Here is a 15,433-nt window from a genome sequence, read left to right on the forward strand (position 1 = left end):
GTACCCCTCGCTACTAGTATGGCATGTCCCGGGAGGGCACGGTAGAGACCGCTTAGTAGTAGCGAGGATTAAAAACCCGCGCTACTAGTATCAACTTAGTAGTAGCGAGGGTTAAAAATCCGCGCTACTAGTAAGTAGCAGTAGCGAGGGTTATAAACCCTCTCTACTAGTAAGTCTTTGTCTATAAGCTTTTGCCTAGTAGTGGAAGCCCAAATAAAAAAAGAGGCCAAAGAAGCCCACCAAAAAATAAAAAAATAAAAAAATGAGAGAAAAAGAGAGAAGGGGCAGTGCTACTATCCTTTTTCCACACTTGTGCTTCAAAGAAGCACCATGTTCTTCATACAGAGAGTCTCTTGAGTTATCACTTTCATATACTAGTGGGAATTTTCATTATAGAACTTGGCTTGTATATTCCGATGATGGGCTTCCTCAAATGCCCTAGGTCTTCATGAGCAAGCAAGTTGGATGCACACCCACTTAGTTTCAGTTTGAGCTTTCATATACTTATAGCTCTAGTGCATCTGTTGCATGGCAATCCCTACTCACTCACATTGATATCTATTGATGGGCATCTCCATTGCCCATTGATACGCCTAGTTGATGTGAGACTATCTTCTCCTTTTTGTCTTCTCGACAACCACCATTCTATTCCACCTATAGTGCTATGTCCATGGCTCACGCTCATGTATTGCGTGAAAGTTGAAAAGGTTTGAGAACGTCAAAAGTATGAAACAATTGCTTGGCTTGTCATCGGGGTTGTGCATGATGTGAATATTTTGTGTGGTGAAGATGGAGCATAGCCAGACTATATGATTTTGTAGGGATAGCTTTCTTTGGCCATGTTATTTTGAAAAGACATGATTGCTTTATTAGTAGGCTTGAAGTATTATTGTTTTTATGTCAAATGATAGACTATTGCTTTGAATCACTCATGTCTTAATATTCATGCCATGATTAGATATGTGATCAAGATTATGCTAGGTAGAATTCCACATCAAAAATTATCTTTTTTATCATTTACCTACTCGAGGACGAGCATGAATTAAGCTTGGGGATGCTGATATGTCTCCGTTGTATCTATAATTTTTGATTGTTCCATGCCAATATTATTCAACTTTCATATACTTTTGGCAACTTTTTATACTATTTTTGGGACTAACATATTGATCCAGTGCCCAGTGCCAGTTCCTATTTGTTGCATGTTTTTTGTTTCGCAGAATATCCATATCAAACGGAGTCCAAACGGAATAAAAACTGACAGAGATTTTTTTGGAATATATATGATTTTTGGGAAGAAGAATCCACGCGAGACGATGCTTGAGGGGCCCACGAGGTAGGGGGCGCGCCCTGGGGAGGCAGGCGCGCCCCTGACCCTCGTGGCCACCCCGTAAGGCGGTTATGCCCTTCTTTCTCCGCAAGAAAGCTAATTTCCGGATAGAGATCGTGTCAAAATTTCAGCCCAATCGGAGTTATGGATCTCCGGGAATATAAGAAACGGTGAAAGGGAAGAATCTGGGAACACAGAAACAGAGAGAGACAGATCCAATCTCGGAGGGGCTCTCGCTCCTCCCGTGCCATGGAGACCATGGACCAGAGGGGAAACCCTTCTCCCATCTAGGGAGAAGGTCAAGGAAGAAGAAGAAGGAGGGGGCTCTCTCCCCCTCGCTTCCGGTGGCACCGGAGTGCCACCGGGGGCCATCATCATCACCGCAATCTACACCAACACCTCCGCCATCTTCACCAACATCTCCATCACCTTTCCCCCTCTATCTACAGCGGTCCACTCTCCCGCAACCCGTTGTACCGTCTACTTGAACATGGTGCTTTATGCTTCATATTATTATCCAATGATGTGTTGCCATCCTATGATGTCTGGGTAGATTTTCGTTGTCCTATCGGTGGTTGATGAATTGCTATGATTGATTTAATTTGCTTGTGGTTATGTTGCTGCCCTTTGGTGCCCATCATATGATTGCGCGTGTGGATCACACCCTAGGGTTAGTTGTATGTTGATAGGACTATGTATTGGAGGGCAAGAGTGACAGAAGCTTCAACCTAGCACATAAATTGATTCATACGGGATTGAAGGGGGACCAATATATCTTAATGTTATGGTTGGGTTTTACCTTAATAAACATTAGTAGTTGCGGATGCTTGCTAATAGTTCCATTCATAAGTGCATAGAATTCCAAGTCAGGGATGACATGCTAGCAGTGGCCTCTCCCACATAATACTTGTTATCGGTCTAGTAAAGTAGTCAATTGCTTAGGGGTAATTTCGCAACTCCTACCACCAATTTTCCACACTCGCTATATTTACTTTATTGTTTCTTTATCTAAACAGCCCCTACTTTTTATTTACGTACTCTTTATTATCTTGCAAACCAATCCAACAACACCTACAAAGTACTTCTAGTTTCATACTTGTTCTAGGTAAAGCGAACGTCAAGCGTGCGTAGAGTTGTATCGGTGGTCGATAGAACTTGAGGGAATATTTGTTATACCTTTAGCTCCTCGTTGGGTTCGACACTCTTACTTATCAAAAACTATTGCGATCCCCTATACTTGTGGGTTATCAAGAGGGCGTTGAACGTAATGAAAAACAAGGATAAGCTCAGTAAGCCGACACCAGCTAGTCGTGTGGCCGGCAAAGGCTTGTCCACGAAATGGTCGGAGTACTATACCGCTGGGCGAAAGGAGAGAAAGACCAGCTCGGAAAGCCAGGAGCGCGAGGTTCAACAACTCAAGGCACAAGTGGCGTGGATTCCGGAGATCGTCGAAGAGCAAGTGCGAGACCAACTGGGAGCGACGATCACCGCCATTATGCCTACCTTGGTTTCTGGGCTGCAGGCATGGATTGCGGGCGGCCAACAGGGGCCGCCCCTGATTCCCAGTTTCACGGGAAGCAACTCGCGCAACGCGCCGGCGGTGCCATTGGTGTCTCCCGCGGCGGCGCCGGCATTGCAGCTTAAAACACCCGGGTGTGGGAAGAATACGCCAGCCGGCACCTCGGCAGCAAGTGGCTCCTCCGTCACTTGCACGCCCGCCGTTGGCGGTGCCTCGACATTAGCCGAGCTCGACGCCATCATGCTGACTAATTAAGCCTCTTGGCCGATGACTTCATCTCCTTGCCTTTGACTGGGCATCCCTGACGCCCTACATGTTTTCATAGGGCGCCGCCGATGTTCTGTGCACTCTCCTGCACTTCGTGAATGACGAGTTGGTCGATCTCGCCAAGGGCAGAATCGTTTAACCCGGCAGCTGCGTGTTCCACGGTAATCAGATGCCACCCACCGTTTATAGTGTTCAACTGGTTCTGGTGCTGCCGGACTTCGACGACATGTTACCTCCGTATCGACCCCATGGGGCCGATGAAGATGATGTGATGACCCTCAGCGCCTGCATAAGATGGCCCATGCTTTGGCCGAAGAGCCAGATTCGTTTGGGGGCGGGGGACACCACCCCACAGACAACACCACCAGTCGTGCCAGCGCCAAGCCATGGCAAGACCCCCGCAACGCTACCAGACATGCCGGACATGGATATGGAACAGGATCTGGACATGCATATGGCACGGGATCCAGACGATGCCAATGACGACAACGACGGTACATTTACCAACATCGATAAGTACTTCAACGAACATGGGTATGGTGATGAATTCTTGGGGCCTCCTTCTCAAGAACCCAACCCTGCAAAAGACGATCTAGCTGGTACCGCAGAGAAACCCAGTTGCAACAGGCGTCGTCTGGCATTCAGTTCTCAGGAGAAACCTCCAGCTGTCGCCTCCACCGAGACTCAGATAGCCGAGGTGCGAAATATTATCAGCCCCAACACACTCAAGAAGGCTGTCTGCGAGCAGAACTCGATCCCATTACAGCAGAAGAAGAAGGGACGGAAAAGAAAGAGTAACAAGGGTGCGAGCCAGCCGGCACCGAGTACGATCCGTGCTCAGGATGGGCCACCCTCACCTAAGGATATCTCGAGGAGGGTGCATGTGGTGGGTAGGCCGATGCTACCGACTAATCTTCTCAATGCTACAACCGGTGCTATGCGGAGTCTGCATGACATTTTTCTTTCTTTGGAGAAGCGGCGTCTCCGAGAGAATGATTTGGCATACCCGGTTTTCATGGCCAAGGTGCCAGAGGGCAAGGGCTTTGTGGATAGCGCCATCGGGGGTATGATCGTCCTGCGGTTTGATGACATCTTCACTATGTTTAACCTTCATCCGCTGCACTACACCTTCGCTCGGCTATTTTCGCTGAGTATGGAGATGTGGATCATTAGATACAAGACCCCAGACATCGTGATAGTCGACCCCTTCTACATGTGTGCCAAGATCTTGGGCAGCGCTGGGGACCGGCAAGTCGCGAGTTCATACCTCGAAGGCGTCATTCTGGCAAACCCAGATAAGGATAACTTCCTCGTGCCTTACTTTCCCGAGTAAGTCATCCCCTCACCGCCCCGTAACATATGATTTCTTAGATTTCGATCGTTCTTTTTTTCTAACATTCCGTGTTTTGTGCAGTGACACACATTGCACACTCATCCTCTTAAGCCAGAAATATTCCATGGCCACGTATTTCGACTCGGACCGTCAGTCGAAGAAAGACTACACAAATATCAAGAAAGTTTTTGATGATGTTCTCCCCGGCTATGCCAGATCTGGAGGCACCTTCAACAGGCCAATTCGTAGGTACAGCAAGCACATGTTCGCCCACAATACGATGTTCCCCTATGTCAAGCAGCCGCCTGGCGGTCAGAAGGATGCCTACTACGCCCTTCATCACAAGCAGGCGATTGTACGTGACCATAATCACCTTTTGCTACCAAATAATCTCAAAGATTGGGCCGCAAGCTTGTTGGCAATCTAGGACGTGGACATCAGACAAGAATTCTTTCACATCTAGTCGGAGTTTGCGGAAATCATCCAGCAAGATGTCCTTCGTACCTCGGGGCAGTTCTACCTCAGATATCAACCGTCCAACAGTGAGATAGAAACAACGCTAAAAATGCAGGCTGACAACGCCCATAATTTCATGACCATCATGACAGACGGCGGCTTCATCCACGCTTCGGTCCCTGATTCGAGTCGAAAGTAGTGATGTTATGTAGTTCTGAAATATCGATTAGCTCATGTTGTAATTAAACATTAATGAACTTGTGTGTCTCTTTGGTTTGGACAGTCGCTCAACTTATATGTAATCGATGCTATTTATTAGTAGGACCATGAATCGTGCTATTAATGTCTTGCTTTTCTCTTCCGATCCTTTTGTTGCATACTTATACATTGCTTATGTATTGTCTCTGAATTGCTACTAACATTTTGTTTGGCTAGTGCATAGAGATGTCATCGTTGTCGTGTACAAGGGTAAGCTTCCCAGAGTCTACGACGACTGGGAGGAGTGTCGGAGACAGGTTCACCATTTCAGTGGTAACAGTTACAAAGGGTACAACACTAGGGCGGAGGCGGAAGCTAGATACGCGCGCTATCTAGCGGGAGAGAGGAGGGAGCGGAGGAGGAACCGGATGAAGACCAGTTTCATCGCGATGATGCTAATCGTGATGACCGCATCTCTCTTCTATGTGATGGTAGTTTAGATGATCGATATCGACTTGTAATGTGAAGACAAACTCGCTAATCGCGGTCTCAAGACTTGTAATGTTCTAACTTTGTTCGGTCTTTTCAATTCGGAGACTAATATGATGAATTGTATTCGGAGACTAATCTTCTATTGTATTCGATAAATCTACTGTTGCTGTGTGGTGCTGTCTATATTCTGTCCAGTAATATATTTTGTAACTTGTGCAAATATCAGAAAAGAAAAAAATCCTAATACTCATACTAGTGGCGCACCACACAACACTTTAGTGGCGCACTGCAATAAACACACTAGTGGCGCACTGCCTAGTAGTGCGCCATTAGTAACCCAGAGCACAAGGTAAATATGGCCCCCTGGGAGGCATACTAATGGCGCACCACGGGACATACTAATGGCGCACTGCCTAGTGCGCCACTACTGTCTAGTATACTAATGGCGCACCAGGGGGTGCGCCATTAGTATTAGATACTAATGGCATGATGATAGTGGCGCATCTGTAGTGCGCCATTAATGGCCAAAACAGGTGCCCCACTAACAGGCCTTTTCCTAGTAGTGAACTCTAGTGTAAAATTATTTGTACTATGTTACAGAGCTAGTTCAACTCTAGTGTAAAACTATTTAAACTAGCTTGTTGAGCTAGTTCAACACTAGTGTAAAACTATTTGAACTAGCCTGTAGAGCTAGTTCAACTCTAGTGTAAAATTATTTGTACTAGGTTATATATCTAGTTCAACTCTAGTGTAAAATTATTTTTACTAGGTTATAGAGCTAGTTCAACTCTAGTGTAAAATTATTTGTACTAGGTTATAGAGCTAGTTCAACTCTTGTGTAAAATTATTTTTACTAGGTTATAGAGCTAGTTCAACTCTAGTGTAAAATTATTTGTACTAGGTTATAGAGCTAGTTCAACTCTAGTGTAAAATTCTTTGTACTAGGTTATAGAGCTAGTTCAACACTAATGTAAAATTATTTGAACTAGCCTGTAGAGCTAGTTCAACTTTAGGGTAAAATTATTTGTACTAGGTTATAGAGCTAGTTCAACTCTAGTGTAAAATTATTTAAACTAGCATGTAGAGCTAGTTTAACTCTAGTGTAAAATTATTTGAACTAGCCTGCAGAGCTAGTTCAACTCTAGTGTAAAATTATTTGTACTAGGTTATAGAGCTAGTTCAACTCTAGTGTAAAATTATTTGTACTAGGTTATACAACTACTTCAACTCTAGTGCAAAATTATTTGACATAGCTTGTAGAGCTAGTTCAACTCTAGTGTAAAATTATTTGTACTAGGTTATAGAGCTAGTTCAACTCTAGTGTAAAATTATTTAAATTAGCTTGTAGATCTAATTCAACTATAGTGTAAAATTATTTGTAGTAGGTTATAGAGCTAGCTAAACTCTAGTGTAAAATTATTTGAAATAGCCTGTAGAGCTAGTTCAACTCTAGTGTAAAATTATTTGAACTACCCTGTAGAGCTAGTTCAACTCTAGTGTAAAATTATTTGAACTAGCCTGTAGAGCTAGTTCAACTCTAGTGTAAAATTATTTGTACTAGGTTATAGAGCTAGTTCAACTCTAGTGTAAAATTATTTGAACTAGCTTGTTGAGCTAGTTCAACTCTAGTGCAAAATTATTTGTACTAGCCTGTAGAGCTAGTTCAACTCTAGTGTATAATTATTTGAACTAGCTTTTAGAGCTAGTTCAACTCTAGTGTAAAATTATTTGTACTTGGTTATAAAGCTAGTTCAACTCAAGTGTAAAATTATTTGAACTAGCTTGTAGAGCTAGTTCAACTCTAGTGTACAATTATTTGAACTAGTTTGTAGAGCTAGTTCAACCCTAGTGTAAATTATTTGAACTAGCTTATAGAGCTAGTTCAACACTAGTGTACAATTATTTGTTCTAGACTATAGTGCTAGTTCAACTCTAGTGTAAAATTATCTGTATTAGCCTGTAGAGCTAGTTCAACCCTAGTGTAAATTATTTGAACTAGCTTATAGAGCTAGTTCAACACTAGTGTACAATTGTTTGTACTAGGTTATAGAGCCAGTTCAACTCTAGTGTAAAATTATTTGTACTAGCCTGTAGAGATAGTTGAACACTAGTGTAAAATTATTTGACCAACCTTGTAGAGCTAGTACAACCCTAGTGTAAAATTATTTGTACTAGGTTATAGAGCAAGTTCAACTCTAGTGTAAAATTATTTGTACTAGGTTATAGAGCTAGTTCAACTCAAGTGTAAAATTATTTGAACCAGCTTGTAGAGCTAGTTCAACTATAGTGTACAATTATTTGAACTAGTTTGTAGAGCTTGTTCAACCTAGTGTAAATTATTTGAACTATCTTATAGAGCTAGTTCAACACTAGTGTACAATTATTTGTACTAGATTATAGAGCTAGTTCAACTCTAGTGTAAAAAAATTGTACTAGTCTGTAGAGCTAGTTGAACACTACTGTAAAATTATTTTACCAAGCTTGTAGAGCTTGTACAACTCTATTGTAAAATTATTTGTATTAGGTTATAGAGGTAGTTCAATTCTAGTGTAAAATTATTTATACTAGGTTATAGAGTTAGTTCAACACTAGTGTAAAACTATTTGAACTAGCCTATAGAGCTAGTTGAACTGTAGTGTATAATTAGTTGAACTAGGTTCTAGAGCCAGTTCAACTCTAGTGTGAAATTATTTGGCCAAGCTTGTAGAGCTAGTTAAACTCTTGTGTAAAATTATTTGTACTAGGTTATAGAGCTAGTTCAACTCAAGTGTAAAATTATTTGAACTAGCATGTAGAGCTAGTTCAACTCTAGTGTAGAATTATTTGAACTAGTTTGTAGAGCTAGTTCAACCCTAGTGTAAATTTTTTGAACTAGTTTATAGAGCTAGTTTAACACTAGTGTACAATTATTTTCTACTAGGTTATAGTGCTAGTTCAACTCTAGTGTAAAATTATTTGAACTAGTTTGTAGAGCTAGCCCTAGTGTAAATTATTTGATCTAGCTTATAGAGCTAGTTCAACACTAGTGTACAATTGTTTGTACTAGGTTATAGAGCTAGTTCAACTCTAGTGTAAAATTATTTGTATTAGCCTGTAGAGCTAGCTGAACACTAGTGTAAAATTATTTGACCAAGCTTGTAGAGCTAGTACAACTATAGTGTAAAATTATTTGTACTAGGTTATAGAGCTAGTTGAACACTAGTGTAAAACTATTTGAACTAGCCCATATAGCTAGTTTAACTGCAGTGTATAATTACTTGAACTAGGTTCTAGAGCTAGTTCAACTCTAGTGTAAAATTATTTGTACTAGCCTGTAGAGCTTGTTCAACACTAGTGTAAAATATTTTGACCAAGCTTCTAGAGCTAGTTCAACTATAGTGTAAAATTATTTGTACTAGGTTATAGAGCTAGTTCTACTCTATTGTAAAATTATTTAAACTAGCTTGTAGAGCTAGTTCAACACTAGTGTAAAACTATTTGAACTAGGCTGTAGAGCTAGTTCAACTCTAGTGTAAAATTATTTGAACTAGCTTGTAGAGCTAGTTTAACTCTAGTGTAAAATTATTTGTATTAGGTTATAGAGATAGTTCAACTCTAGTTTAAAATTATTCGTACTAGGTTATAGAGCTAGTTTAACTCTAGTGTAAAATAATTTGTACTAGGTTATAGAGCTAGTTTAACTCTAGTGTAAAACTATTTGAACTGGCATGTAGAGCTAGTTCAACTCTAGTGTAAAATTACTTGAACTAGCTTGTAGAGCTAGTTCAACTCTACTGTAAAATTATTTGTACTAGGTTATAGAGCTAGTTCAACTCAAGTGTAAAATTATTTGAACTAGCCTGTAGAGCTAGTTCAACTCTAGTTTAAAATTATTTGTACTAGGTTATAGAGCTAGTTCAACTCTAGTATTGTGGTACCCCGTCTCAGAGAAACCGGAATGCCCCGTATTCCAGCCCAGAGATCGAGGAGAAGTCTCTGGAATATGGCACTGCTTGACATAGAACAAATCAGCTCTTATTACAAGAATAATAATACAAGGTGATGATGTTACAAAGAGGCACATCAGCACGGCGACACTACGCATGCGATACTACACTTGCTCTATGCTAGCAGCAGAACAACTCAAAGCAGCAGAATACTTCTAGCAGCGGAACAACGAAGAAGGTGGTGAACTCCACTCCGCAGGGGCTCTGGCTAGGACACGATCTAGCTCGCACGCATGGCAACCTCGACAAGCAATCAAGCAATCATGGCATCACTTGCAATCTGGCATGACACGCCAGGTCAGAACATTGAATGTACTTGAAAGCTCACAACAACTGTAAACATCAAGGCAAGACAATAACATAGCATTTAACAGGTTAATTAAATTAACAACTATACTCATGAAACAACTCCTAAGCATGGTATGAAACTAATACAATACTGGTAAATCATCATCTCATATCTCCATAACCATATCTCTCTTGGATAACCGGCCAAGCAATATACCATCTCGATCACCTCGTGATCAAAACCAAACAGTGATCTTTCCGGCGATCACAACCATGACCAACACTTGGTCTCAAACGGTGATCTTTCCAGCGATCACTACCATGACCAACACTTGGTCTCAAATGGTGATCTTTCCTGCGATCACTACCATGACCAACACTTGGTCTCCAACATCATCATCATCAACATCCTGCCAATCTATACTGCTCAAAATATCAACATATAAATCACCTATAAGTAATTCCGTCATGTGAGTGTTGATCGAACGGTGTGACCTAGTACGAACTTATGCCCATGACCGAGAATGCGGCTATCGATAGTTTAAACAAAGACACTCTACAGAGTTAGCGCATGCACTTTACCCACACCACGGAATCCATGGCCTCGCACTCCCATTCGGGTGGACCAATGGTGTTCCGACAAAACTGTCCTACTGCCATGACACTCTCCCGGCCACTCCAACCAACTCCCCTTTGGGCTAAGTCCTGGGTGGCCCCGTGCCTACCAAAGGAACCAACGGCCACCGTCGTGGCTAAACATAAACCGTCCCAAACAGGGACAACCTGGGTACAACAACAACAACGGGCACATAAGGCTTATGTCCGCCTACCTGATCAGGGTAGCGCGCGCCCATAACCTTCCCTCATTGGAGGCACCAACGAGAGGCATGACAATAGACCCATTTAGGACCTTCCCATAAAGGTAAGCGTGGTTGCACTGGAAAAGCCCGGTTCAGTGGCGCCTGACCAACTTAATGATGGAATTTATCCCCAAAATATAACAATATTAACTGATACTCTGATACCAGCTATCAACCTATAATCCAAGTCATAGCAATATCCAACAAATAATCCAAAGCTTAATATCGTCTTACCAAAATACTCCGAGGACAGCATAACACTACTATCATGATGAATCCAAGAACGATAAAACTACTACTCAAATATCAAGAACTACCTATCCAACTATGATCCACATGCGAGCATCATCTCCAGCATCATACTCCAAAACATAATATCATCTAGCATCATGATGGAAATAACACTAGCCACTAGTAATCCAAAGGCAACATGATATCCAAAGTAATACTCCAAAATAATACCAGATACCATCATGAAAATAATCATAATAGCCACTAAGAATCCAAAGGCAACATGATATCCAAAGTAATACTCCAAGATAATACCAGATACCGTCATCAAAATAATCATAATAGCCACTAAGAATCCAAAGGCACAGGTCATCCACATAATCATCAAAACATAAGTCCTAGAACTCCAGGCAATATCATGGCAACATCAAGATCAAAACAATACTCCGAGAAATGCCATGAATAAATCATACATAGCTAAAGCAATATTTTAAACAAGTTCAAATAAATAAACCATGTCACTGCATTGCAATCATGCAAATGGAGGGTGTGGCTTGCCTGGGGTGGAAGAAATCACCGGGAAGAAGTGCGAGAAGCTCGCGGAAAGAATTGCCGGAAAACGTTCTCTCTCAGAGGGGGCTGATTAAGCGCAAGGGCAAAATGGTCATTTTCAGAATGTCAAAACATCATGAAAATATTACCAATAGAACGGGCTCGACGAGACGAAGAAGTGAGCGTTGGTTTCACCTCGATCGGAGTTATGGTTGCAGAGTTATGAGGTGTGAAAGAAGAAGGACCAATCTGTGAATATTTCATCACCAATGGGTCCCTGAGTGGATAAGGTAGAGGCGCAAAATCAGAATACGCTTTCTGAACAAGAAAACGCACTTTAGGGAAAAGAAGAAGGAAATACGCTTTCAGGCAAATGAAAGCATACCGAAGAAAATACGCCTTCAGAGAACTGAAAGCGCACTCACCAGAAGGCGCTTCCAGTCATACGCCTGGGCCCGCGCGTGGTTAATGCCTGAGAGGCTGACCGGTGGGTTCCACGGGGAGGAGGGGTCCAGGCGCGCTCGTCTTCTTCCTCCTCTCCATGCCCCCGATCGGGAACAAATGAGCGAGGACATGAGCGAGGCCGGCGATGGGGCGGGCCGCTCTGGCGAGCTCCGTCCTGGCCGAGCACACCAGCGGGACCGCGGGGTAGGGCCGCACCCATTCAGAGGATCAGCCGGCAACGGGTTGGAGTGGAGAGGAGGGGAGGCCATGGCGATGGAAGCGGACAGAGAGGCGGCGGTGGTGATGATCTTCGGTGATGCAGGGTGCTCCGTCGAGAGATGAGGGGCTGGGGAGGTTCGACGGGACGTGGGGAAGACGTTGGTGGACTCGGGGAAGCACGAGGAGGCTCGAGATGGCCGGTCGGAGAGGCAACAGAAAGGGTCGGGCAGCGGCCAGACAAGGAGCACGCGGCCACAAGGCTCTCCGGCGAGGGGCAAGAGGTTGTGGCGAACCGCAGAGGAGTGGGGAGTACGGTGGACAGGTCAGGGAGGCGAGAGCAGGCTTGGCTTGGCCGGAATCATCCCGAGGCCACGGTGGATGATGGCGTACAAGGGCGAGATTAGGCAACTCCAGAGGGCAAATGAAGTGAGGGAGAGTTGGTTGAGGTGCGGAGGGACTCGGGGGTCCTTATATAGGCGCGGAGTAGGGCTCTAGAGCTAACGGACGAGCTCCCGGCCGAGCTTTAATGGCGGGCAGAGGCTGGACGTGGCACGGGCGCGACTCTAGCGGCGCATTGATGGCGAATGACAACGAAGCAACGATGTAGGGCGATGCAGGAGCTCACGGGGCAGCTACTGTACATGAATGGATGTCGAGACGAGGAGGGAGGAGATGAGCATAGTGGCCGGACGGAGCCAGAGCTTGCACTATGCGTGACGCCAGCGTGATCACCACGGGCACTGGTGCAAATGGCGCGTTCTGGCCGGGCCGACCTATCCAGTAGATAGACCGTCGAGTCCTCAGTCAAAAAGAAGAAAGAATTGGGTCCAGGGGCAAAGAAGAGATTTGCAGATGGCCTCAAACCAAGCCAGCAACCAAGTGTTTGTGCTGTGCAGTGGGGACACCAGCTTGGTAACACAGTAAAAAGTTTGTCCAATGATGATCACACACTAAGGTGATGTTGATCACCAAAAATTAGACTAAGAGGAGGAGTTTAGATGAGGGCTGCTGAAGAAACCACAACAATGGCCAGAATTAGGGATTTGGATGATGCACTCACATAGAGAGGCAAGTTGAGCTAAAATTGGTCATGGTCTAATGATTTGAAGATATGAAGATGCTCAAAAAGTTTTAGGCCATTTGGATGAACCAAAATAGCACTTGTTTCATATAGCTTTGCTCTGGACAGAAACTTGGAAAAATTGCACAGGGCAAATGGTGTAATGGAATGAGCCTAATTTTTATGGAGAGAAGTTATTTGGGTAGGATAACAGTCTGGTAATTTATCAGGATTTTTAAAGCAATATAAAATGCACTTGCTTCACAACCTAAAATTTTTACGAGAAGTAAAGATTTTGTCATGTGCTCACGTAGATGATTGGACGGGGCTGAAATTTGTAGGAGTGAGATAATATGAGCACAAGAAGAGGCATGCAAAAATTTCAACTCATTTGGATTCTCCTAGCTAGTACTTCCTTCACAGTGGCTTCTGTTTAACAGAAACTTTGAAAAATCACAGAGGAAGATTGGCTAGGAAAATAAAGTTGAATTTTGGCATGTGGCAATTATTTGGACATAAAGAATGCCCAACAAGTTTGGGAGCAAATAATATAAGATAAATGACACTTCCTTCACAAAGTGCCACTCTAGATAGAAAGCAAGAATAATTATTGGGGAATTATTCTTGGGCTAGGACAGGAAAGTTTGGGCATATTTGAGTAATATATGACCCAAAGAAATTATGAGAATTAATTGGTATTTTTGGGAGTGGTAGAAATATAGGTTGCTTCACAACCTAGGGTAGATAGGGTTTATTCCTTTAATAGAAAAAGGAATATTCCCTAGAAAAAGATTTTAGGGTTTGGTCAAGGAGTGAAGGTCCATGATCTTGGCAAGGGTTTGAGGATGATGAGCCACTTGGGAGGGGAAATGAGGATGATTTCCCAGGTGGCAAGGCCACAGAACCACTCCAAAAAGAAAAACAGAGCAAAAACTAAATAAATCAAAAGAAAAAGAAAAGGGCCAAAATCCAGGCTATTACAACTCTTACCCCCTTAAAGAAATCTCATCCTCGAGATTTAGTTGCTTTGGGAACAACTATGACTTGAGGATACCGTTTCCAATGCGGGTATCCTTTTTCCTTTATTTATTATTCCCCCAAGAATTTCAGATGATCAACTTACCATGCTCTAGGGTGGCTTGCTTCACCTTTCCCCAAATTCTGATGGGTTTTTGCTCATATACCAATTTATTTTTGCTGACGTTGATTCTTTCATATCTGAAGTGATATCCAATGAATCTGAGCATAAATTTCCTTTGGTCCTGAAAACCTTTTTACTTCTGTCATGGGGTTGCTTCAAATAAATGAAGGCCTTCTAGGTTCAATAAATGCTTAGAATTGATCATGGCCATCTTCTAACGGGATCTGACTGCTCATAGGTGGCACCAATTTATCTTGATTTATTTCCTTTGGCTCGAGCATGTGGCATAAATCAAAGATTTGACTACCTTTTGTCGTGAGCAATATAACGGTGTATGGAGTTATAGCAATGTCATACCTCAAATATTTACATCTTGAGAGTTTGCCCGGCACGGGGCTGACGGACAAATGCTTTTCCTGACAGACTGGCCATGTTCTTGATTCCGTCAGCGAGTATACTGGGGCTGAGCTAATTATTTGGGTTTTGATTTCTCATTTTGTCAGTATACCCATCTTTGGTAATATGTTGTGGTATGTTTTAACACTGCCGCTGAGGTCAAACTATTGAGGTTGCAAAGGAATCTTTGATCTGACAGAGCAGACTTGGATATTCCACACTAGCCATGTCAAGCGGGTCAGCGGGGTATGAAAATCCTTGTAAATAGAGTAGGCCGCTGAAGGTGTATGTCTTTGTGGATCCATATGGAATTATGGCCTCCAACTGACTTGGGGTATCCGGACCCTGATGGTCGTGCAAAATCATCATACCTTTGTTGTCGGTTTCACCTTTTAATGGTCATGATTTTCTTTGTCAGGATACCTTGCTGAAATAACTTGGACACGCCTGTCCTTGATTCTTCGTATGACCATGGGTGTGATTAATATTTTTGACATTGTTCCTTGTGCTTGTTTTTCTGACCTGTGTCCGCACATATATGACATATACTCGGGGTTCATAGCTGTACGGAGCTCATTGCTGAAGCCAATCATACAAGAAGGTGACAAGGTTTCATGATATCACCTTGTCTGGTGCGGGAATAATGATCTTGATGACCATTGTC

The sequence above is a fragment of the Triticum urartu genome, chromosome 3A, assembly GCF_056163025.1.
Source record: "Triticum urartu cultivar PI428250 chromosome 3A, HENAU_Tu73, whole genome shotgun sequence".
Classification (NCBI taxonomy): domain Eukaryota; kingdom Viridiplantae; phylum Streptophyta; class Magnoliopsida; order Poales; family Poaceae; genus Triticum; species Triticum urartu.